This window comes from Mesoplodon densirostris, chromosome 11 (assembly GCF_025265405.1).
Source record: "Mesoplodon densirostris isolate mMesDen1 chromosome 11, mMesDen1 primary haplotype, whole genome shotgun sequence".
NCBI lineage: Eukaryota > Metazoa > Chordata > Mammalia > Artiodactyla > Ziphiidae > Mesoplodon > Mesoplodon densirostris.
The window spans coordinates 24,433,508-24,459,072 of NC_082671.1; the positions used below are offsets into that span (position 1 = coordinate 24,433,508).

Sequence of the window (25,565 nt, forward strand, 5' to 3'; positions counted from 1 at the left end):
AGGGACTGAACCCAGGCCTACGGCAGTGAAAGCATGGAGTCCTAACCACTGGACTGCCGGGGAATTCCCTTTAACATTGTTTTATTTGCATGTCCTCACACTACTATAATATCTCTCTTATTTCTAAGGACTGTGAGATGTTCCATCTATGGGTGTTTCATGATTTATTTAATCCCATCCAGCACATACAGCCTGTTTTCAGTGTTTGCTGAGCATCTTTCTGTATTTCAGATCATTCCCATCTTTACAAGAGATGACCAAACGTAGAACGAAAGGGTGTGGGTCACAGTGCCTGGATATCTTGATCCATGTAGATATCAGTTGCCAAAAAGTTTCTACTAATTTTTGCTGCCATTAGCAGTGATATTCTCATTTTAATAACATTTGATAACTTTCTAGTAGAAAAGGTATTTCATTTTTCTTTTTTATTTATTTGCTATTTATGAGGTCAAACATGTATATGACTGTTGGCCGTATTTCCTGTTTAACAAACTGTTTATATACTTTCCCCATTTTATCAATTGGGAATTAGTGTTACTCTCATTTGTCATAAATTCTAGTTTATGTATTTCATTTATTTACCCTTATTAACCCTTTCTCATAGTTATTGCAAATATTTTCACCTAGTTTTTTTCCTAATATTTCTGATTAAAAAATTTTTGTTTTGAGTGATATAGAAGTTTAAAAATTTTATGTAGTCAAATCTGTTGATTTTCTTTTCCACTGGGGATCTTCAACCTTCCTTCATCTATATTCAGATGAACCCTTTCTGCTCTGGAAGTCACCATACTGAGTCATCAGTGTTTAAAATTCTGTCCCAAAGTAGACTGCTATCGAGTTTCCTAATGAGGATAAAAGTGCTTGGTCTAATATGGGCACCCACTATGTACCATGGAAACCCTTCACATGAGCGTGAGTGTGTGTGTGTGTGTGTGTGTATGTCTGTGTGTGTGTGTGTGAGTGAGACAGAGAGAGAGAGAGAGAGAGAGAGAGAGAGAGAGAATAGGGAAAGTTGATTAGAAAGGATGAGGCTCTTGTTGGGACACTGCCCATTCGGTTTTGTTTTAAATTTCCTTTCTCTCAAGGTGGGAGTGAGCTTTTGCAGGCAGGGGGCCTTGCAGAGATTCCCAAGTGGCTGAGTGCCTGGGACCAGCAGCTGGCTGAGCTACCTGTGGCTGTGCCTGGCACAGAGTTGGCCCACAACGATTTGTTTGTTCAGTGCAGGAGAAAGTAGACTGAGCCGAGACGGGGCCTCTCTACCCCTCGCCATCAAGGTCCATTCTCTCAGGCTCCAGGTTGTGTGCTGCTCGGCCTCTGGAGGTGGCTCCCTGCCCTGCAGTGGGCTCGCGGGAGCCCACAGCCCTGCTCACCTGCAGGTCACCAGCTGCCTTAGCCGAAGCCCGAAGAGGGAGGTAGCAATAGCAACCTGTGCTCACCTGTTCTGCAAATTCGTTTCCTCGGGCTTTTTAATATGCTTCTCACCTCAACTTTATGAGGTTAAACACTATTTTCATCTCCGTGAATTTGGAGGAAACCACCACTCAATAAAAGCATAATTAAGATCTGGAGCTTATGAAACAATTCCGTCACTGTAATTTCTTGGTGATGCTGTTGGGCAGAGGGTAGCAGCAACTGTTTTAGGTTTTTGAGGCAGATATATCTTGGATGGAATCCTAAGATAGTCACGTCTTAGCATATTGAATTGGTTTTTGCGTCTCTAAACTGGGAACAACAGTATCTACCTTAGGAACATTAAACTGAGATAGTACATGCGAGACGCCCAGCACAGTACCGGGCCCATTCATTGTGGAAGCTCAGTAACGATTGTTTCCTAGTCTCCATGCTGAAAATGCCTTTGTTCTTTTTTGTTTAAAAATTTCAGAATAGCTGGTACACCTGCTCAGACTTGTGAAATTTTAGTAAATGTTATTTATATTTAAGTGCAAGAAGCATTTCTTTATCTGCCCTACTTATTTTCCTGTTCAGTAGATTTTCTCTTCTGGTGTGGCTAAGTCGCCTACTTCTCTGAAATCCTTCTGCTTGGAGAATTTCCTGATGAACCCCCAGTTTAGGACTATACTCACAGCCAAAATAAAACATGCTTTGTCTATGTGTTTATGTACAAAGCACAGACAGCTCTCTAGAAGGGCAATAACTCAGGCATTCCTTTACACATAGTTGAGAATTTTAACATGATTCATGGAGTTGTTACTTGTCCATGTATCATAAACATTCAGGTAACAGAGCGGCGTGAAAGAAAGTTATAGAAAATCACAAGAAAATACAAAGCTGTTAAATAACTTAGGAGAAGAGTTGTTAAATAAATCTTCATTTTTTCATACCGTATAAAAGTTGGGTTAGATCTGACTGGTCCTTACGCTAGACCTTGTTAACCACTTAAACAAATAATAACTTTGCTAATTTTATTGCTATTTCTGACTCAAGAATCTCAACATGAGGGTTGTCTTGCCATTTAACTTCTACTGTATGTTTATTCAGACTTTTCCATTTTAATAAATTGAGCCAAGTAATTATAAATGTTGTTATTGTAGAATTATAATCCAGTGCACTCTTGTTTCTATGGAGTTAAAGATAACACCCTTTGGGAGCTTTAAAATATGCCTTTAAAATATGCCTTGGACCGTCTTGTTTTTTTGTCCCTGAAGCCATGATTGCATTTTCAACAATACATCAACCTAGTATTGGAATGGGGCAAAGTTAATGAGGATGGGGCTTTATTGGGTTAATAACTAATGCTCTCATTCCTATTCTGAGAAATTTAGATCTGTAGATCTGTGGTTTTTCCATTCCCTGCCCTCTCTTTAGTAGCAACAGAGAGACAAGGATGGGAAAGCCTTTTAAAAATGTAGTTTATATAAATTCATAAATTAGAGTTGTGCTTTTATATAATTCATACCGTATGTATATGCTGTCGGAGAAACATGGATATAGTTAAGCGTCAGTGATTAAGTGAAATTTACATGATTTCTCAGTTCCCTTTTATGTCTTGAGTTCGAGGATTAAAGTGAGTGAACTGTTGGCCAAATCTTGTGAATGTTGCAAACGGAGTGCAGTACATGATAAAATGCCACACCCAATTTTAATGGTCAGTAGGCAATTGTTTTCCTAAAATTCCAGGCCCATTGTTTGATTTCTTAATTTGCAGCCAAAGTGGACATTTGGGGGCAGAGTGGGTAGCGGTGCTAAGGGTTAAGAGAGTAGGTGAAATCTGGAAGAATAAAATTGGTGCTGACCTGACTACTGATTTACAGGATACAAAGGACTAAAGACTAGGCTTTGTGATCCTCAGATAACAATCCAGTTCAGCCCTGTGCCCATCACTTCAGCCAGATCATTTTGGCACCAGCCCTTCGAACAAAGCCTGAGAACCCAGCAAGTTTTACCAGGCATTTCTTGTTGCTACTGGTTGGCTTTTGTGGAGTCGGTAGAGTAATTAGCTCTCATTAGCATGTCCACAAGCTGTAATGCATCCACCTGCTTGCTTCTGGTCCTGAAACCATAACATCCTCACCTGATCTCTTTAGTCCCAGCATTTTTGTATCGCAGAAACAGAATGCCAACTTGGCAAGAGTAAAATCCGCCAAGTGCCTCAGACAACAGTAGCAAAACCTATTGACGAGGGTAGGAAGGCTTTCCTAAGAACAATTTTTGTGTCTAGGAAATTGGTGAACTGTTTAAAGCATGTTCTTTTTTCCCCTCTTGTGTATGAGACTGACAGGAAGCAGGTTAGTCACAGACACTGAGCACTGGTAGTCGTATAACTTGGTCCCCTAGTCTGTTGTCAGCCATATTCCAGAAGCTGTGGTCTGTATCAACAGAGTCTGGAGTGTTTGGAGTCACTGAGACCTTTGGTGGTGATTTGTGACCCTGTTCAGGACCCCGTGCCATCGGTAGTCCTTGTTCCCATGAAATACAGGTCTGTAGCATGAAGGTGGGAGCCATAAAGGCAGAAGGAGGGAGACAGGGTTTTGGGGCTTTGTACACAAGCCTGGAGAAATATGTAGACAGATTGCAAATTGGCAGAATTTTATATGAAAGGACCTTGGAACCAAGAATCTGGCAGTCTGATCCCAACATTGATCAGCTGTGTCATCCTGGGCAAGTCAGTGGTTGAGGGTCCGCCTGCCGATGCAGGGGACACGGGTTTGTGCCCCGGTCCGGGAAGATCCCACATGCCGCGGAACGGCTGGGCCCGTCAGCCATGGCCGCTGAGCCTTCGCGTCCAGAGCCTGTGCTCCGCAATGGGAGAGGCCACAACAGTGAGAGGCCCGCGTACTGCAAAAAAAAAAAAAAAAAAAAGAACCAGCTCAGCCCTTACAGGGAGAGCTGTGAATGTCAGATGAGACAGTGTGTGAAAAGCTGTAAAACATTAAGCAGTAGTATGATTTTAAGTTGAGTTTTTTATAGAGAATACATTATCTACATTTTTAACATTCTGAATCCAAACCTCTGGTAATAAGATACAGGCACTGTGCAAGCACCTGCTTTTCCTCTGATTTCTACTCCTGTGACATCCCTAACTCCATCCCTGGACCCTAACCTGGACTAGAGCCTGGATGATGACTAGGTAGTTCCTTGAGCTTTACCTGGGAGTTGGTGTGGTGCCTCCTGGGCAACGTGGTAGCAGTAGCTCTTGATTCCTGTGCAGGCCTGTCTGCCATCTGCTTTCTCGGGGATGCAGTGAAGAGTACAAAGTCATCAATAGTTGATCAGCTCTAGGAATTGTTCCCTGTTATTAAAAGTTTGGAGTGTTGGGAATAAAGTGTTCAGGACGCATTGTCATGTAGCGCTGTTCTCTTCAAGTGGCTTTAGAGGAAAGGTTTCCTCTGATGTAGGTTATAAAGCACGTGTGTCTTATGTGGGGAGCAGGTATACTCTAACGGGCAAGGGTAAAAACCGTAGCTCGGCACCCTGTGGTCTGGGGTCAGTTTCCAGTACCACGTGATGTGATGTTGTGATGCACAGATCACTCTCCTGGCGATGTCTCACCTCCCTTACTTGTGAAACTGTGATACTCCTGGGCATTATTTAAACTCCTGTCCCTGTTGACTGCATTGGGTTGGTGTTCAGAAAGTGGTCTGAGTTGATTATCAAAATGTGTAACTTTTAAACGGAATCACAAGTATTTTTCAAAGACTGCCTTCAGCCTTCACAGGACCGCTGATCGAACGTGTCCCTCTAGGGCCTGTAACTTCCTCAGTACGATTTAAAAAATAACTTTCTACACTTAGAAAACAGCTTGTCTTTCTTTGGATTGGCTGGAAGCACACCAGGAGTTGGATGCTGAAGGAGTTTACGGGTGAGGAAAAGAAGGCAGCAGGGTTGGGCAGAGGACAAGCTGGCTGGCAGTGTGGGTGTAACTGAGGCCCCGGCTGCCATTATGGTGAGCTCTGGAGCTGGGGTGGCCCTGCCCAGTTGTCTCTGACTGAGGCAAAGAGCTGGATCTATGTATCCCTGAATCAGCGAGTGGCTGGCACCTGGCCACCCCTTCTGCGGGCATTACTTTGGGTGAAGCTGTGTCCTGCCACTGGCTGAGGACCTTCCCTGTGAGCCGGCAGCAGCTGGGGATGGGTGCACTGGCCCTAAAAACGGGGTCTGGTTGGAGCACAGTAGTGACCCTACCCTGTCCCAAAGAATCTAATTCCTTAAGAGAGAAACAGACAAAATATGTAGCACCAAAATCCCAGCAGTATGGTAAGTCGCTTTATCTGCAAAGTTAGAAAGTTTGCATCCCTTAGCAAAACTGAAGGAAGAGGTCATACCCCTTCGTTAATGATAAATCAAACAGATCTCTAGCCTCTCCGAAGTGTGAGACACTTGGATAATATTTACACCTGGTTATGATATAGCAGGGGCCGGCTTCTATATTTGTGAAACGGCTGACACGTCATTGAGTACTTTTTCCCAAGCATGAATTACTGCATGTTTGGCATATTCATCATATGTGTACATGAAGGCAGTTGTTTCTGGGGTATTTAATTCACGTTGAATTTATAGGATTTGTGGGTCACCACCACAAAAGGCAGGTAAGGCACACAGACCATGAAACTCAGAACATTCCAGGGGACCCTACGGATGGAGGGCAAACATGGGGGGGTATAGCTTCTGTCGAAGCTACCTGATACAGTCTTTTCGTCATGGTTGAGGATTATGGTTTAGGAGTCACATTTTCAAAGGATAAGTTCATGTACTTTGAAAAAACGAATCAGTTTTCTGGCATTTCCAAAAGCCAGTTGTGCTCAGCAAGCGTCTGAAACTGTCTGGCATGGTTTGTGGGATGAGTGGGATGAGTAAACAAGGCCAAAATTGTACGTAATATCTTTCCAACTGCAGCTCAAGCCATATTGCAAAAATGAGCACTGCTCCCCAGCATTCTATCTTTTAGTAAGTGAAGGAGGTTGGGGGTTCTGCCGACCCATCATCTTCATAGTTTGGGTGTGTTGTGGATGATTCGGGCCTGGCACCAGCAAAGGTGATAGAGTTTGTGTGTCCTGACCTATGGACCTCACTTCCAGTGAGTCCCCCTCAGCAGTGAGGTAGCCCTTGTATTCTTTGCCTCAGTCTGCATTATCACCCAGGAGCTCTGTAACGCCAAGTCATGGAAGATATTCCCAACCTGTTTCCACCATGGGTGGAGTGGAGAGATAAATAGGTCACTGTCTCTTATGCAGCTGTTCTTGGCCTTAGCTTCTGTATTAAAAACACACATCTCTGGGCTTCCCTGGTGGCGCAGTGGTTGAGAGTCCACCTGCCGATGCAGGGGACACAGGTTCGTGCCCCGTTTCAGGAAGATCCCACATGCCGCGGAGCGGCTGGGCCCGTGAGCCATGGCCGCTGAGCCTGCGCGTCCGGAGCCTGTGCTCCGCAGCGGGAGAGGCCACAACAGCGAGAGGCCCGCGTACCGCAAAAAACAAACAAACAAAAAAACACAAAAAACTCCACACATCTCTGAACCTCTTGGAGGGATGTGATGATTTGGTAATTGCATGATTTACCAGCTGCTTTAGTGTATTGCCTAGAAATGGGAGACGGCACGAAATACAAAGCTCTCCAGGTGTCCTCAGCCGAGAAGGAGATTAATGCAGCGTAGTGATTGCCGTAGAGGAAAGGCTGAAGGGGAGACTGTCAAACGCGCGCAGTGTATCTTCTCGAACCCTCCACTTGGATGATCTTTCTCCATGTGATCCCTGGGGTCTCAGGAGATCTGACCGTGCAAGGAGCAGACATCCTCATTGGGGGCGAGGAAAGTTGTCACGTTGTGTGTGTCTTCCTCTGGCTTCTCCATCTTTCTAAACATGCCTGCACGTGTGCATTTACCAGTGGCGTTCTGGAAAGTTCAGATGAGCCATCTCCAGCTATGACTTTTCATTGTGACACATCTGCAAAGGATGAATAGAGAAAAGTTTCTTGGCTGGGAAACGCAGTCCTGTGTAGAGAGAAATCAGTGTCATTAGGAGAGAAACTTTCAAAGAACCACAAGTTTTAAAAAAGGGAAAAGAAGAAGATGGAGGAAGCCTATCAAGGAAGGGAAGGCCCAGAGGTGAGCTGCAGGGTGCTGCTTGGAGCTGTGGGAAATAAATCATGAACGAGTGACACAGGAAGAGGTCAAATGGAAAACACCACCTGTGAGGCCTGGCCAGGGCCCAGGACAGAGGCAGAACCAACTGGGCTTGGAAATCCACTGACACTCACTCCACCCAGAACCGCCCCGCCCGTCTACCCCATCTGCCTCTAGCCACCTGGAGCAGGAGGGCCTGACACCCTCGTGGGAAGGATGCTGTCGGGCTGTTTTTTTGTTTGTTTGTTTGTTTTTTTGCGGTACGTGGGCCTCTCACTGCTGTGGTCTCTCCCATTGTGGAGCACAGGCTCCGGACACTCAGGCTCAGCGGCCATGGCTCACAGGCCCAGCCGCTCCGCGGCATGTGGGATCTTCCCGGACCGGGACACAAACCCGTGACCCCTGCGTCGGCAGGCGGACTCTCAATCACTGGGCCACCAGGGAAGCCCTGTCGGGCTGTTTTGAAAGCAAGACCTCGAAGTTTGGGAGAACCTCACTTCCTTCTCCAGCTGATGTTCCTCACCTCCCAGAGAGAAGATGCGGTGGTGAAGGACACAGGCTTGGGAACCAGGTGGATTTCTGCCCCTTAATAAGAGGTGTGACTTAAACACTGGGCCTCAGAAAACAGGAATGCTGATGCAGTTGGTTATGTTTCACAGGGTTATTGTGAAGAGTGAAGTGGGGCTTAATGAAGTAAATGCTCCACACTAGGTAACTTGTTGTTATGTGTCAGGAATTATAACTGGATTTGGAGAAAGCACCTTCCTGTACTTGCTGGCCTCCCCGTAGGAACTTTGAACCCGACCTGGGTCTCAGCAGGGATTTGGACGCCATCAGTGGCCCCGTGTAGGGCCTGTACGGTAATCCGAGGCTCGGGGTGGGTTGTTGGAAGCAGCCGCAGGTCCTTGCACGGGGCTCCGGGTGTCCATCCATGGCCTCTCCTCAGAGTTCCTGTTCTGAAAGCCCCTGACCTTTTCTGTAGGCCGCTCCGGCAGGGACATGCACACACATTAGCTTGGAATGGATCTGGGTTCTATTTTTAAAAAATTTCCAGGGATAATGGGATGCTCCATTCAATATACGTAAATATTGATTCACCTCCTAAGCGTCTTTTATATACAAGACACTGGACCCATAAAGGTGCAAATCGGGGCTGCCTGTCGTGTGTTAGGGGGTTGCATGATTATGTTATTTGTGCCTTCCTGCAACCCTAGGAGAGGAAGGCAGTATCACTAGTTTTACAGAGATTAAATAACTTACTCAAGATCAGAGATAATGCCCACTTTCACTGAATGTAAGACACATTTCAGTTTCTGTGATGCTAAAATGTGAAAAAGTATATCTTTTTAATTAATGAAATGTAGTGAATAGCGGAGTCCGGATACTACCCCATGCCCATCTGATTTCAAATCTTGTGGGGGGGTTTTCCCCCATCACACGCAAGGGCTTATCTGTCTAGCTGGTGAAGATTAAAAGGAGCACAGAGAAGAGGACAACTAATGTATTAGTTAGGACTTATAAGGACAGCAGTGTGATAATAGTTGCTGTTTATTGACTACTTATGATGTTGGAATGCTTTTCCGTGCTATCATTCATAAGAGCATTTTAATCTTTACAATCACTCTGAGGTGGATACTGTTATATTCCTTTTTACAAACAAGGAGACTGAGATAGGTACCCTTATTCCCATTTTCACGTGAGAAAAGTGACACGGAAAACTTCCTGAGGTCACATAGCTCGTACTAAAAGTAAATTCTGTAACATGGTACTTAAGAGTTCAAGTTCATTTATAATCATGACAGAGCTGGTTAAGGTTCCAGAAGACTGTGATGTGGTAGAGGGGTGCTCATTGTCCTCTGGGTGCACCTAACCCAGGCCTGGGTCAGGAAGAATTCCCAAGGGGGTGGCACCTCAACTAAGATGGGAATGTCCATCTCTCCATCCCTTGCCCCTATGATACTGAAAATAATCGTGGTTACCCTAGGTTACAGACCTCTGCTAGTCCCATCTTTCCAAACCTGGCATTAACTAGAAGGAACTGACTTTATTTATAATTTATATCCTTTCCATGTCCAAAGAGCAAGTGACATAGTTTAAAAGGAACATTGTAAATTAGGAAGTTGTTTGAGACCTAGAAGGACGACTGCATGGAAGGTCTTGGAAATCGCCAAAATAGGAAAATAAAACCCAAACACTTGAGGACATTGTGTAATTTAAGTTACCTGCAGATGACCGGCCAAGTCATCTTTTGACAGCTTTTATGTTATGTCCTGCCTTCTCAGGCCCCTGGAGAACCCCCTGTGCTCACAGCGCTGACTGACCAAAGTCTCTGTGGCAACTCAGCTGGTACTTAGCTTTTCATTTTTCTCCTATTCCTTTTATGGAATTAATGATTTTTATCTCAAGTTGATGTGTTGTTAAAGGGTGTGAAGATTGTGCGTCAAGCTGCCATCTAGAAATAAAGCAGAATATATTTAATTGGACAGATTTTCTGTCATTTAAAAATAAATTTTGACAGACTCTGGTCCATAAGTAGACAGAGATATTTAAAGATATTGAAAGAGCCTGCAGAACATGGAGTCGTGATTTCTGATTCGCAAACTGCACTCCAGGTTTATTTTTGTCCCTCAGGAACCCCTGACCCCCGGTTTCCTTATCTTTAAAACAAGGGGGGTGCGTTAGGTATTCCCAAACTCCTCAGGCTCTAAGATCTTTTGATTCAAACATTTCTCATCAATTCTAACACGGCTTTTGTTCTGATTCACCAGGGTGCCTGCCTAACGCCAGATGTTGAGTTCATCTCTGAGTTGTATAGTCAGTGAATTGAAATGGATGCTATGTTTTAAATTCCGATCACCTGCAGACTGCATTTCAAAGGGAAAGTATTGTGGACATTTTTCTTCCACATCTTCTGAATAAAGAGACTCACTGTTAATGAAGAGAATTGAGCTGCTATAGGTTTGGGCGTCAAGATGCCCTTTGCTGCAATGATCCCTGACAGTCAACCCAGAGCCAGTGTCTTGCTGAGCTGCCTTAAACTGCGGTCAGGAACGCTGACACGGTGGGTGGCCTTAAAGGAGGGATGGTGAGAGCAGAGAACAACTGTTTGGGTAGCTCTGAGAGAGGCCCAGCTGGGTAATGGAACCCGGAGGTCGGGATGAAGGGAAAAATGGGGAGGAGGATGGGGGAGGAAAATGCATCCATATTCAGCCCACTGCACCAGCGTGTGATTCCAAGTCCACGTCTCACGGGGGAAAGGTTCTTCTCCCCTTCTCTGCTTCAAGGCTGTCTGGTGACACTGAACTTAATATACTTTGGCATGACCCAGGTCACTGCCCTGAGTGGGAGGCAGGGGACGATTGAAAATAAAGATAACTCAGGCGAAACTGCTTCAGGTTGGTGACTGACAAGTCTGATCTCTCCTGCGGGCCCTCAACAATGCTGCCAACTATCATGGCTCAGTCCAGCTGGGTTGGGGATTGTGTTCACCAGGGCACTGTGTGAATGCTGTTTTGTGCCCTGCTGTGTTGGGTTTTCCTGCAGCCCTTTCTGGCTTACTGCCCTCTTAACTGTCCGGAGGCTGGAAGCCTTTGGTTGCCCTGCTGGATAACCAACCCGTCTACCATGTATGAACTGACTTCATAAATTGCCCTGCAGAAGCCAAAGCACCCGGCATATTATGGGGCTGATATTCTGCATGAAGTGTGATGGAAATGTCCCTGTGCTTGATGCGTTCTCAGTCAGCAGCCTTTGAGTTATGTGGCTAACTCTCTAGGGGTCACTGATTGCCTATGAATTGGTGACCTATGAATTGAATAGCAAACAATTCTGGTCTACACAGTTTATCTGCAATGAGATGATAGGAAAAGGTCCCTAAGAACGCTCCTTGATCACTTTGAGCCTTAAGCTCAGGGACCCAGCCTGCACCGGGGGTGCCATTCACATCATTTTAATCCCTGCCCCTCATCTGATTTCCTTAGTAATTCTCTGTACCTTTTTTTTTTTTTTTTTTTGCGGTACGCGGGGCTCTCACTGTTGTGGCCTCTCCCGTTGCGGAGCACAGGCTCCGGACGCGCAGGCTCAGCGGCCATGGCTCACGGGCCCAGCCGCTCCGCGGCACGTGGGATCTTCCCGGACCGGGTCACGAACCCGTGTCCCCTGCATCGGCAGGCGGACTCTCAACCACTGCGCCACCAGGGAAGCCCTCTCTGTACCTTTGACACCAACAGAGTGTCCTCTGTTAGAACAGGGAGATGGAGCTGGCTGTGGCCAATGATTAAAGGGCTCCTACTATTTTTCCTTTTTCCAGGTCTCCCAGACTAGGATGCTTTCTGAATTATGTGCACTATTTAAATAACTGTAGAGGCAGTTTATAGGTGCCTTGCTAAGTGCCTTGGATAAACCTGCTGCTCACAAATTGAGCAGGGCACAAAAAGGCGACTTTGGGGAATGCCAGTGTTCCAACAAAATTTAATTTGATACCACAGCTACTTAACAATACCCATCTGGTTAACACTGAGTGCTTAGATGTGTATTATGGTAAATGCCTTAAAACTGGCAACTTGTAGACATTAGCCGGCAGTCCTGTCCAGACTCCTAAGTTCTGGAATAGTGCATAGCCAAGAGTAATCAAGACAGTGCCGGTGCTGGTGTAGCTAGCTACCACACTCGGGCCAACAAAACTTTTTAATCAGTTATTCCTTACATGTTGCCATTCAGCAGACCTCTCAGCCTGGTGAAGCTGATTATTCTATTTAAAACGACTGCTTTATGAAAATTTGTATTTTCTTGGTTAAAGAAAAAAATGTGTGTGTTAGGAGGAAATGATTTGGAGTTTGGCTCACCACAGGGTTCTTATTCAGCATTTTCATCAGTGACTGGGAATTGTGGTTGAAACATAGCTGGGAGAGACAACTGATGACAGTCCAAATCCAGAAACTAATCTGTACGTGACATGCTAAAGTGAAGCTGGTAGTATTTTAATTAACAGGGTTATATGTCATGTTGTGAATTTACATCGTAAAAAATTAAAAGTGGCCATAACCTGGTTTGCCAGAAGCTTTCCAGGGGTTGTTTTCAAGTGCGTACATTGTGATGCTCTGCTAATAGTAAGTTAAGGAAAGGTAAGCTAACTACGATTAGCAGATTTAATGCAAGTTAGTGACCAGCTTCTTGGAGATAATGGTCCTTTTGTGCTCCAGGTCAGTGATTCTAGTGCTGGACTCCATACATTCTATTTTAAGAGGAATGTTGCTCAGTCAGAAGGTTTCCAGTGGTGGGGTGTAGAGACAGTGTGCCCAGGGTCTGGAAATCGTGTCCTGTTAAGAGTGGTTTGGAGAACTGGGGCTTGATGTCCTAGGAAGTTAAGGGAAACAGGGCCGCTGTTATAAAACTTGTCTGCTTGTCAAGCAGAAGAGGGAATAGACTTGTATTGTTTGACCCCTGAGGACAGTCCTGAACTGGCTGGGGCAGGGTGGGCAGTCTGACTCAGGGAAGGCAGGCCCTTCCGGTAACCGAGTGAGTCTAGCCATTTAGAGGAGGTGGCAGGATTCATCCAGACGCTTCAGAAAACATTCAGGCTTTGAGTGGGCGCTTGAATGTAGATGTTGGCTCAGGTCCCCTTCAACAGTAAGGTTCTGTGATTTTGTAAAATAGCCAGGTCCTCCTGGTCTTCTCAAAAATTATTTTATTCAGAGAGCTAGCATGGTGGAAGAAAGGCATGTCTTTCCTGTGGCACAGGTCATGGAATGTACAGTAACTGCTTGTTTCTGATGAGAGCCGAGAAAGCTCTGGAAATTTCTCTAAGCGTGGCTTTTCTCGTTCCTTATTTTCTGCAGATCCTGTTAAGACTCGAGATTCCTTCTTCCTTTCTTTGGTTTTGTGTTTCACTTGAGTGGGCTAAATAATAGTGATTATTATATGCAAAAAAGGTTGCTACCAGTTTGTTTGTTTTTTTCCTTCCTGATGTGAAAGCTAAGCCTTGCTTTCCTCTTCTTGGCAGAAATTGTGCTTTTCTTTAGAGGAAATCATAAATCAGGATTGAAGGCAAAAAATATTTTAACCCAACCTTCCCCCTTTCTGAAAGGAGTGACAGTAACTTGGCTATGAAACAGAGCTGCAAACCGAATTAAAGCATTAAAGCCTTTTACTATTAGCAAGCCTGTATTTCCATTGGCTCAAATCCTTTTAAGAAATATTATTTTGGGGGGAAAAAAGCCTCTGTTTTATGTTAATGGTCCTGATCCTATTATCAAGTATGTTTATTCTTATAAGCATGCTGGGCACCATTTTACATAAAATTATGAAGAGCTTAAATCATAGTCTTACGGTTGAAAGAGGCTGTGCATTGGAAAGAAACCCCAATTATTTATTTGTCAATCTTAATCTTTCATTCAGTGTTTAAAACTTAAATTGTGAAACTTAAGTTGAGTTATGAGTAATGAATACAGAATATTTTGAAATTAGCAGTTAGCCCACAGAATAAAATGACGTCCTGAATACATCTGTTGCTTTTGGAGGAAAGCATTTTTTGGCATAATAACATGCTGGTTCTGAGTCATCTTGTAGTGGTCGATACGCTAGTTCCAAATCTGCTGGAGAAATCAAAGTTTCGATGTAGGTTTTTGATTTTCTGTATGCCTGACCGTAAGGTTTCTGACATATAGATGGCTAATATGGCCATTCCCATGGCCATTAATATTCATTTCTGTATTTTAATGAAACACATAAATGCTGAAAGAAAGAAATATTGCATGAGACTTGCATCTTTATCAAGGTTTCCATTCTTTGCCAGTGATTAATATTATCACCGAATGAAAAACCGGTTTTGGGGTATCATTAAACAGAAGCTATCATGGTATTACCCCCCAACTGATAAAAGACCAGCAATTGAGGGCTTAGCTTTCATTACTAGTTTTACAGATTTTGTGAAAGATTTGATAGGAGGTTAGGTTTACAGGAGTTAGGAATTCAACATGGAGTCTCATGTTCATTGTTTGTTTCTCCCAAGAATCAGGAATGTCATACACATTAGGATTGTTGTCATTTACTGAAGGAACAGGAAGCATCTGTTGTGCTTTGCTGTTGGCAGCCTGGATTTGTCTTGGTTTAGAAGAGTTTTCTGCTTGCAGGCTACTTTTAGGCAAACACAGCCCTGACATCCAGCACTGACCAGGAGAAGGCACGTTAGAAGAATGGCTTGCAGAATTGCTAATAAATCATTTAACCTCTTACTTCTTGGAATTGTTGGATTGCTGGAGGCTAATAATTTAATCTACATAGGGCTGCAGTTCTAAGAAGATTGATTATTTTACATTTGCTCAGGCATATATACTTGGAGGAAGGGGGAGAGACGGGGATTAAGGGTCTTAAAATGTCAAAGGCCCCCCCCCCTTTTACACGCCCTCCCCTGCCCCCCACAAAAACCCATTTTGAGACAGAGCTTACTGACTTGTCCAGGTGGCTTGGATTTTGTTTAATTTCAAAATCTGAAATTTCATTGAGTCCTCTTTGATAATTCTCTGCTACTGGCTTCATATGTATTTTGGGAAAATGAAGAGGGAGTCTGCTTTAGAAATCTCTTAGAGCTTGAGTTATTTTTAAATTAATGAATGAGAAATTTTTCTCCTCATGCTGAGCTTTTTTGAATCAAACTAAAGTTCTTAGGAGTAACATCATGGTAACAATACTTACTTTTCCACAAGGAAAGGGAATACTCTGAAAAAATAAAAATGTGAAGATGTTTATCAAGTACCTAAAAGTCTGTAGAATGATAATCCATATAAATGTTTACATGGCTACATTGGCTACCGACAAGAACTCTGTCAGCTCCTATAGTCATGTTATTTTTACCACTAGGTCAGTTCATAAAAGTCTCCAACACTGTAGGCATATTATATTTTTTCTAAGTGGTAAATCCCACCTCCCCATAATAGGTTTTATATGAGAAATGAATGATGCAGATTCATTGGGGACAAACCTGGAACTACTAGAATGTGAACTGCTTTCTTATATTTCCAAGTATTCAGGAAAGTTCTCTCTTCCCTATAGACTTCTAAGTAGATTCTCTAATTTTGTTTGTTTTCTGATAATTCTGGATGCTGAGAATCACTCAGTTGTTTAAAGGATCTCATTGTGTTTGAAGCTCTATTTCTTTATTTTCTGGAGTCAATTCACTGCTTCAACACAGCCCCACGATGCTCCATTTGACTTTGGGTATTTGTGTACACTTTATACACTCATAGGATTTTAGTAATGAGTAGGTATGTTTGAGTGGACGTTGGCTCTTGAAATATTTTGGAATACAATTATTAGGCATTTTATGTTTTACAGATGCTTTATTAGGATGTTCACATACTCTGTTTCCTATACCTTTGCCTTTTCCCTAAAGACTTCCGTGGTCTTTCCAAGATTATTTGGTGTTTAGAGCCTGTGACTGTGACTTTTAAATGAACAGGGCTACTTTCAGTAATTAGATCATACAACCAAGAATTGAAGATGCTTATTTTCATTTTGTCTTTTTCTTTCCCAGAATGGAATCAGTACAAAAAAGTGGGAATATGCGTAATTATACAGGATATTATATGTTATATATCATGCACACTATTCTATATGGGTCAAGAAATATCTTACTCATTTGGGGAGACAACTGGGGAAAATCACTTCAGTGTATACTCCCCTTGCCTCCCACCCCCCCACACAAAAATCACACACACACACACACACACACACACACACACACACAGACATGCTGCTTAGACTTGTGTAATACCTGTAAATTGTACATGTGTTTTAGCCTCTGTAAAATAATCATAAAGGATCATGTGTAAAGTGTACTGTACGACCTCAGTTAGGAAGTTACTTTATTGCAAAGTCTTATTAGCATCACCAGAGGTAACAAGGTTAAATGTACTTACCTAAACTTGCCATTAACCTGTTTTGCTGGATATAACTCATAGCCACCATAATGATTTTTTAAGCACCAGCAAGTACATATGAAAGTCTCATCAGTGCTAAATACTAGTAACAGTTTGTATTAGCTTAGTTTCTTTATCTTTAAAGAAAAAAAACTTTTTAACTGTAAGATTTTCTCATTCTTCCTGAGGTTAGAGGAATGTGATGGTTCAAGGGGGAAAAAAAAGCTAACCCAGTAACACAGTACCAGAACTCTCTGTTATTTTACAATTGGCTCATAGGGATACCTATGATATTTGAAAACCTAATTATAGTTATACCTCATGGCATAATTATAATCTCCTTTCCTTCCAGACACAAAAATTAAATGGTGAAATTTCTATGCACATACCCAGCACCCATGTGGAACAAACCCTGCTATTTTCCCTACATGAAAAATAAATGTAATTGGGCCAAGCTGACGTTCTAGAGAAGACACACAGACTAGGAGATGGTAAAGTTGTTTATTCCTCCCCGTCAGAAGACAAAAACACTGTAATTGTCATTTAAACTAGAAAGTTGGATGCAAGTGTCTGAGGCTTTTCTTAATGATAAAACGAAGTCTTTGTAATAGTTCTTCATCTGTGGAGAGGATTTGTGTGGACAGGTAAAAATTACACATGGAAAACTTCACACATTTGAATGTTTTCAAACTTTGCACCCAGAAATTTGTCTTTCTGTAATATATATTATTGCTTTTTTAATCTTTGAAAATCCAAGTTTTTCTTTTATTCTCAAGCGGCAGTCAGTAATCCTGCATTCTAAATATAAATTTTAAATATAAATATAAATTATTGGCTGGCTTAGGTCTTGACTGAAAAATAAAGAATAAAGAAATAAAGGATTACAGATTTGCCTGAGAGATGAGTTCACAAAACCTCAGGAATGAATTAAATGCAAAATAAGTTCATTTGTTTCAGAGGTTTAGATTTGGCATCCTTTGCTGCAGAACCTCATGGATTCTCTCCGTCTGGGTTTTGGAAATTAATTTAAATTGGACTGGTGCTATCTTTTAGATTGGACTGGTATTCAGAGGGAGATGCAGGGAGGAAGCCCAGGTTAGGTGAACACATGATCTGCATCGCAAGCACGCTGCAGATGACTGGCACACTTTAGCTGTTCCATAAAGCAGGCCTGGCTGAATCTGTCCTTGGAGGTGATACTAACATATACAGCTCTGGGGACTCATACTATGAGCTCAATACTATGCGAGTGCTTTCCTCCTTCAGAACAGCCAGAAGAGATCGGTATTATTACCTTCATTTTAAGCTCAGTGGACTGAGATTACCACATGTTGGGCAAATTGAATGGACACAAAGTGAGCAAACCAAATCCAGCCCTCCTGATCCAGAGCCCGGGAGCCTAACCACTGTCCCCCGAGCACCACTGGTAGTTCACTTCTGTGCACTTGAAAACTAACTTGACATTCTATGCACCAAAACTTTTATTTTAAATAATAAGTAATACTGGAAAACAAAAGTTCATAAGTAATCATCTCATCATGAAGAGGTAATTATTGCTAGATTTGGTGTTTTGAACTTCATTTCTTTATTTATGGATAAACTATAGATGATTTTTCTTGTATACAGAACCCTCTGATGGCTTCTCATTTCCAAAGTCTTAAAAATGGCACAAAAGTCCTTTGTCATCTCCCGCCCCCAACTTCTCTAACTCCTCTGACCTTTCCCCCTGCTTCTTCCTACCTTGTTTACTTTGGTGCAGCCACAACTCCCTCCTCTCCGCTCCTCTAGTTCTCCAAGCGCACTCCTACCCCAGGGCACTTGCATGTGCTCTTCCCATTGCTTATTGCAAGCTTCCCCCCAGAGAACTGCATGGCTCACTCATTTCCTTCAGTGCTGCGTTCTGATGTCATCCTATCAGGGTGACCTCCCCTGACCATCTCATACAACATAACAACCCTCCTCTCTGAGCTCCCTGTTTCCTTACTCTGCTTTATTCTCTCCATGATGTTATCACTATCTCTTATATTTTCACTTGCTTATTTATTTGCTGTTTCTAGGCAGAGACTTTGTTTTGTTTATTGCTATATCCCCAGCCACTAGATAAGTGTCTGGCACACAAGAGATGCTCCATAAATATTTGTTGAATAAAATAAGTGAAAGTGTGTGAATATGTACACAGGCACAATCTTATACATGGTATTTTGTAGCCTGCTTAGTATTAGGACTAGTATTCCATTATATGGCTAGTTTGTAATTTTCAAAATCATTAGGACTTTTGATAATATAAATTGTCTTCCACATCCTCTGGGTAGAAATTACTCAGGTTTCTTTGGACCTACATGGTTTGTTAACCTCAGTTTGTCCTTCAAATGGTAGTTGGCTTTGATTTTATTTTTTCCTTACCTTTAATTTACAGAACTAATTAGTTGCTAACTCCTGTTGGGTTTCCTCCCTCTCCACTTTAAACATCACTATTCCTTATTCCCATTACTATTAACTAAGCCATTTTGTTTTAAAAGTCATAATTGTGCCATGTTTTCAGAAATCTTAGAGGAAATGGGCTTTTTAGACTGCTAACATCAGGTTTAATTCTTATTTTTCTCACTTCCAGTTCCTGTGTCCTCAGGTGAGTTAACTTCTGAGCCATAGTTTTGTTGATTATAAAGATGGTTATGATAATATTTATTTAGCAGAGTTATTTGCAGGTTTAATCGAAGTAACTCATGTAAGAGCAGTGCCAGTTCATTATTGCATGCTGAAAAATCCAGGTAGATTGGAATACTTGTGTCATCGCTTTTTTTTTTTTTTTTTTAACCTCAGAATATAAATGAATGTGGTAGGCGTAATTATAAGGATGTCCTCCCAGGATGCCTGTCGTCTGGTTGTTCAGTCAAACAGTAACCCAGGTACTGCTGTGAAGGAACTCTGCTGATCAAATTACGGTTAGTAATCAGTGGACTTTAAGATAGAGAGAGTAGCCTTGATTGTCAGGTGGGCAAATTCTTTTTTCCACAGTAAATATTCTTTTTTTTTTTTTTTGCGGTTCGCGGGCCTCTCACTGTTGTGGCCTCTCCCGTTGTGGAGCACAGGCTCCGGACGCACAGGCCCAGCGGCCATGGCTCATGGGCCCAGCCGCTCTGTGGCATGTGGGATCTTCCCGGACTGGGGCACGAACCCGTGTCCCCTGCATCAGCAGGCAGACTCTCAACCACTGCGCCACCAGGGAAGCCCTAAATATTCTTTTTTTAAAATTGAAGTATAGTTGATTTACAATATTGTGTTAGTTTCAGGTCTACAGCAAAGTGACTCAGTTATACATATAGTACATATATGTATTCTTTTTCAGATTCTTTTCCATTATAGGTTATTACAAGATATTGACTATAGTTCCCTGTGCTATACAGTAGGTCCTTATTGTTTATCTATTTTATATGTAGTAATGTGGATCTGTTGATCCCAAATCCCTAGTTTATCCTTCTCCCCGCCTTTCCCTTTTGGTAACCATAAGTTTGTTTTTTATGTCTGTGAGTCTATTTCTGTTTTGTAAGTAAGTTCCTTTGTTTCACTTTTTTAGATTCCACATATAAATGGTACCATATGATATTTGTCTTTCTCTGTCTGGCTTAATTCACTTAGTATGATAATCTCTAGGTCCATCCATGTTGCTGCAAATGGCATTATTTCATTCATTTTTATGTCTGAGTAATATTCCATTGTGTATATATACCACATCTTCTTTATCCATTCATCTGTCGATGGACATTAGGTTGCTTCCATGTCTCGGCTGTTGTAACTAATGCTGTTACGAACATTGAGGTGTATGTACCTTTTTGAATGAGAGTTTTTGTCTTTTCTGAATATATCCAGTAGTGGGATTGCTGGATCATATGGTAACTCTATTTTTAGTTCTTTTTTTTTTTTTTTTTTTTTTTGCGGTACACGGGCCTCTCACTGCCGCAGCCTCTCCCGTTGCGGAGCGCAGGCTCTGGACGCGCAGGCTCAGCAGCCATGGCTCACGGGCCCAGCCGCTCCGCGGCATGTGGGATCCTCCCGGACCGGGGCATGAACCCGCGCCGCCTGCATCGGCAGGCGGACTCTCAACCACTGCACCACCAGGGAAGCCCTATTTTTAGTTTTTTAATGAACCTCCATACTGCTCTCCATAGTGGCTGCACTAATTTATATTCCAGGTGGGCAACTTTAAGTAATTACATAAGCCTTTAAAAACCGAAGACTCAGTCAGAGAGAGAGGGCAGAGGAGGCAGGAGGACAGCCGAGAGGAGCTTGACCCGCCCCTGCTGACTTTGAAGGCGGCTACCAGCCAAGTGGTCTCTAGAAGTTGAGAACAATCCCTGGCCGACAGCCAGGAAGGAAATGGGGACCTCAGTCCTACAGCCACGCAGAAGGAATTCTGCCCACAATCAGAATGAGCTCATCCACAGAGATTCCAGAAAGGGACACAGCCCTGTCACTACAGTGACTTCGGCCCGTGAAACCTGGAGCAGACAGCCAGTTGAGCCATGCTGTGCCCAGACTTCTGATCCACAGAAACTGTGAGATAAAAAATAGGTATTGTTTCAGGCTGCTAAATTTGTAGTCATTTGTTGTGGCAGCAATAGAAAACTTAACACTGTGAGTTTGAGAAATAAGGCCAGTATTGGAAGGATGTTTGGACATAGCTGCTGTAATCTTTAGCTGTAGTGTTTCTGAATGAACATTGCCTCACAGAGTTTTCTCCTTTCCAGAGTCTTATCTGCTGGAAAGACTGAGAAACTTCCATGGAATCAGTGAGTGCATCCTTTCCCTCAAATCAGCACTGGAGATAGAGGGATATTCATGCATTCTAATAGTCTGTCCTTTTTCCTCAACTTTTTCATCACAATACTTCCTCATGACAAATGTACTGTATGTTCTTGGATAAAAGTTTAAATTCAGTTGATGCCCATCTTTTCAGATAGGAAGTTTTGGCTTCTGGCTGTAATTTAGAAAGTGGACCTTAGGACTATTCCTGGCGATCTTCTGGCATTTCCAGATTTTGTAAGAGCTTTATTTTCTTAGCACTCCTTCTTTCCATGTCCGTTACCTTTCTTTGTCCACCCCCAGTATTTTCAATCACTTCTTGAAAGTTACTGAGTTTGGGTCTACAAGAAGAGAAAGAAACTTGCATTTTTGTGGATGGCTGGGCCCTTCTGGCTTCCCTCCCTAGCTTAGGGACTCTGTGTCTAGCAGCCCTCAGAATGCATGATTCTTATTCATCCTTCAATATAATCATGCGTTAGTTCACGCCTGAGCCTCTGGGGCAGCTCTTCGATGTTAAATCCGCATCTGTCATATCTTAGTCTTTTTAATCACATGCATGCAAAATATTTTTACAGATGGTTATTTTCATCCATGTATTACTGATTTCTGTCAACTTTATTTTTTTACCTTAATTTTTGAAACTCTTAAGTTACAATACAAAAGCAATATGTGCTCATTGTAACATGCACATAATATCATAGTATTAAACAATGGAAACCTTCCCCTGTTCTTTTCTCCACTGCTTTCGCATTCCTAATCTTCTGTAATTAACACAATTAAAAATTGTTTGAATATCCTCCCAGACATATACAACGTTCATACACATAGGTATGCATATCCAGAATGTTTTATTGGCTTACAAAAACGCTATCATACTGTCGTTTTGCTTAGCAGCTTCCTTTTTCTTTGTCCAGTGTGTTATGAAACATCTTTCCGTATCTGTATACAGTTGACCCTTGAACAACATGGGTTTGAACTGCACAGGTCCACTTATACGTGAATTTTTTTCACTAAATACTACACTATTATACAGTGCACCATTGGCTGAATCCTTGGATGGGGAACTGCAGATACTGAGAACTGAATGTAAGTTATATGCAGATTTTTAAATGCGCCAAGGATTAGTACCCCCAACCTCCCCTACGTCTGTGTTGCTCAAGGGTCAACTGTATGTAGCTCTCTCACGTTTTAATAATGACTGTGCAGTGTTCTGTTGGACAGATATGCTATAGTTTTTATATTTACATGGTTTCCAATTCATTATCTCTGAAATGTTGCAATGTGCATCTAGGTACATAGATCATTTTTTATAGAGTCTTATGTGTTGTGAGGTAACAAGGTATGTTTGTTTATTTATTTATTTAACATCTTCATTGGAGTATAATTGCTTTACGATGTTGTGTTAGTTTCTGCTGTATGACAAAGTGAATCAGCTATATGAATACTTACATCCCCATATCCCCTCCCTCTTGCGTCTCCCTCCCACCCTCCCTATCCCACCCCTCTAGGTGATCACAAAGCACCGAGCTGATCTCCCTGTGCTATGCAGCTGCTTCCTACTAGCTATCTATTTTACATTTGGTAGTGTAAATATGTCCATGCCACTCTCTCACTTCATCCCAGCTTACCCTTCCCCCTCCCTGTGTCCTCAAGTCCATTCTCTACATCTGCATCTTTATTCCTGTCCTGCCCCTAGGTTCTTCAGAACCTTTTTTTTTTTAGATTCCATATATATGTGTTAGCATACGGTATTTGTTTTTCTCTTTCTGACTTACTTCACTCTGTATGACAGACTCTAGGCCCATCCACCTCACTACAAATAACTTAATTTCGTTTCTTTTTAAGGCTGAGTAATATTCCATTGTATATATATGTGCCACATCATCTTTATCCATTCATCTGTCAATGGACACTTAGGTTGCTTCCTTGTCCTGGCTATTGTAAACAGAGCTGCAATGAACGTTGTGGTACATGACTCTTTTTGAATTATGGTTTTCTCAGGGTATATGCCCAGTAGTGGGATTGCTGGGTGGTATGGTCGTTCTATTTTTAGTTCTTTAAGGAACCTCCATACTGTTCTCCATAGTGGCTGTATCAATTTACATGCCCACCAACAGTGCAAGAGGGTTCCCTTTTCTCCACACCCTCTCCAGCCTTTATTGTTTCTAGATTTTTTGATGATGGCCACTCTGACTGGTGTGAGGTGATACCTCATGGTAGTTTTGATTTACATTTCTCTAATGACTGGTATGTATATTTAAAGTGTTGATAGATGCTGCTAAGCCTTCTTCAATAAGGTGTACTGATTTATACTCCCACCCATGATTTAATAGACTCTTTGAAGGACACCCAAGAAACTTGATAGTTGTGGATTCTAAGGAGAGGAACTGGTATCTGGGGCATAGGAGAGAGGGATGGAGACTTAATTTTTAGAACAGGTCCTTTTGTACCTTTAAAATTTTGTGCTGTGGGCATGCATCATCTATTCAGAGAAAAACAACAGCAACCCCATTATTGGATTTCCTCTTGTCCCACACCTTACAGGTATTGTGCCTCACCAGTCTTTTTAGTACTATTTAAAATAAAGGGTCTTTTTAAAATGTATATTTCTTTGATAATTAGAAAGGATGCTTTAGCTCATTTTATTGAATTTTAATTAAACATTTTTGTTTTAAATTATGAATCCATTCTCACTGTAAAACCAAATAACTCACACCTTGAAGATAAGCCTTAATCTCCCCCATCCGCGCTCCTTTCTGGTGCTGCCACCCTTGCTGTTCTCCCCAGAGCTGCCAGGTGCCAGCTGGAGTGTAACCTTGTAGAATTACTCTCTGCATTTAATATGTCATTTTGTTTTTTGTGCCGGTTTCTTTCTTTTCTTTTTTTTTTTTTTTTGCGATACGTGGGCCTCTCACTGTTGTGGCCTCTCCCATTGTGGAGCACAGGCTCCGGTCACACAGGCTCAGCGGCCATGGCTCACGGGCCCAGCCACTCCGCGGCATGTGGGATCTTCCCGGACCGGGGCACGAACCCGTGTCCCCTGCATTGGCAGGCGGACTCTCAACCACTGCGCCACCAGGGAAGCCCTATGTGCTGGTTTCTTTTAAACATAAAGGTACTTACGGAATATGCAGCCCCCAAAGGTTTAGGCACTGGACCAGCGGGTGTGAACGCTGCGTCCCTTCCTTTTGTACGTGTGTGCGCTGTGTGGGACATTGAGAACTTACTGAACTTCGAACTTTTGATCTCCTTTCTTCTTCAAAAGTTGTGATAATATGTACAGTCCTCTGCATAGAAGTACAAAGAATGAATATACTTTTACCTCCAAAATCATATTTAAGGAGATTTGAAAGGAAGTCAAGTGTGTAGTTGAAAAAAATCTTTAACATTCACATGGCTCATTTCACAAAAATATAATTCTCTGAACTTAATTTATCATGATTTACCAAGCCTGGTTATATTTTCACTTTTTCTAGTTGATTTCTAGAAGTTGAATAGCAGGGAGATGAAGATTCACTAAAGGTAAATTTTTGCAGGACTAACTTTTCCCTTTTGTACTAATCATACTTGTTTTTGCTTTCCTCCCAAAGTCTCCCAATTCTTGCACTTAGCCTTGGATGCGTGCCTGTCCTCTAATATTTTTTTTTTTTCTGTACGCGGGCCTCTCACTGCTGTGGCCTCTCCCGTTGCGGAGCACAGGCTCCGGACACACAGGCTCCGCGGCCATGGCTCGCGGGCCCAGCCGCTCTGCGGCATGTGGGATCTTCCGGGATCGGGGCACGAACCCGTGTCCCCTGCATCGGCAGGCGGACTCTTAACCACTGCGCCACCAGGGAAGCCCCCTCTAATATTTTTGTATAGATGATACTTTCAAGTTCCTGCCAGAAAAATTCCAGGAAGACCCTGTTTATCTTGCCTTGCAGGTCTCTCTCACCTCCCTCCTTCCTCCTGATCTGCTCTCTGTTCCCACGATGTCTCTTCTGCATTCTCCCAGGACACCAATCCCTTCGGACCCCCCATCAAGGGTAGGTCTTCTCACTGAGGTCCCCCCATCACCCTAGAACCCTTTGTCTTCCTGTCTTATGCCACAACTGTCCTGTGACCTCCGCTTTCAGGCTGTGGGGCACTGGCAGGCAAAATGACGAATCCCTGCACTCTTCAGCAGACAGATAGACAACAACCCTTTGATTATTCATATCCTGTTTGACTTCCTAACCCATTTCCTTCGATGACCATGACAATGGTTTTTCACAGTTTTCAAGTCTCAGTCT

At 42.7% G+C, this 25,565-nt stretch overlaps 1 protein-coding gene across 10 annotated transcripts in view; it reads left to right on the top strand.

Moving 5' to 3' along the window:
* The window catches only part of PPFIBP1 (PPFIA binding protein 1), a 184,433-nt gene that overhangs the window by 14,965 nt on the left and 143,903 nt on the right, over positions 1-25,565 (top strand). Inside the window, exon 2 of one of the 10 annotated variants that reach the window (XM_060114030.1) lies at positions 10,348-10,640. The exons of 6 other annotated variants lie outside the window; for them this stretch is intronic. The gene's annotated coding sequence lies outside the window, so the exon portion shown is untranslated. Of the gene's footprint in view, positions 1-10,347; positions 10,641-19,360; positions 19,437-21,045; positions 21,064-21,263; positions 21,282-25,565 lie in introns of those variants that run through there. 3 more of the 10 variants (XM_060114031.1, XM_060114035.1, XM_060114032.1) reach the window with 3 other exon arrangements.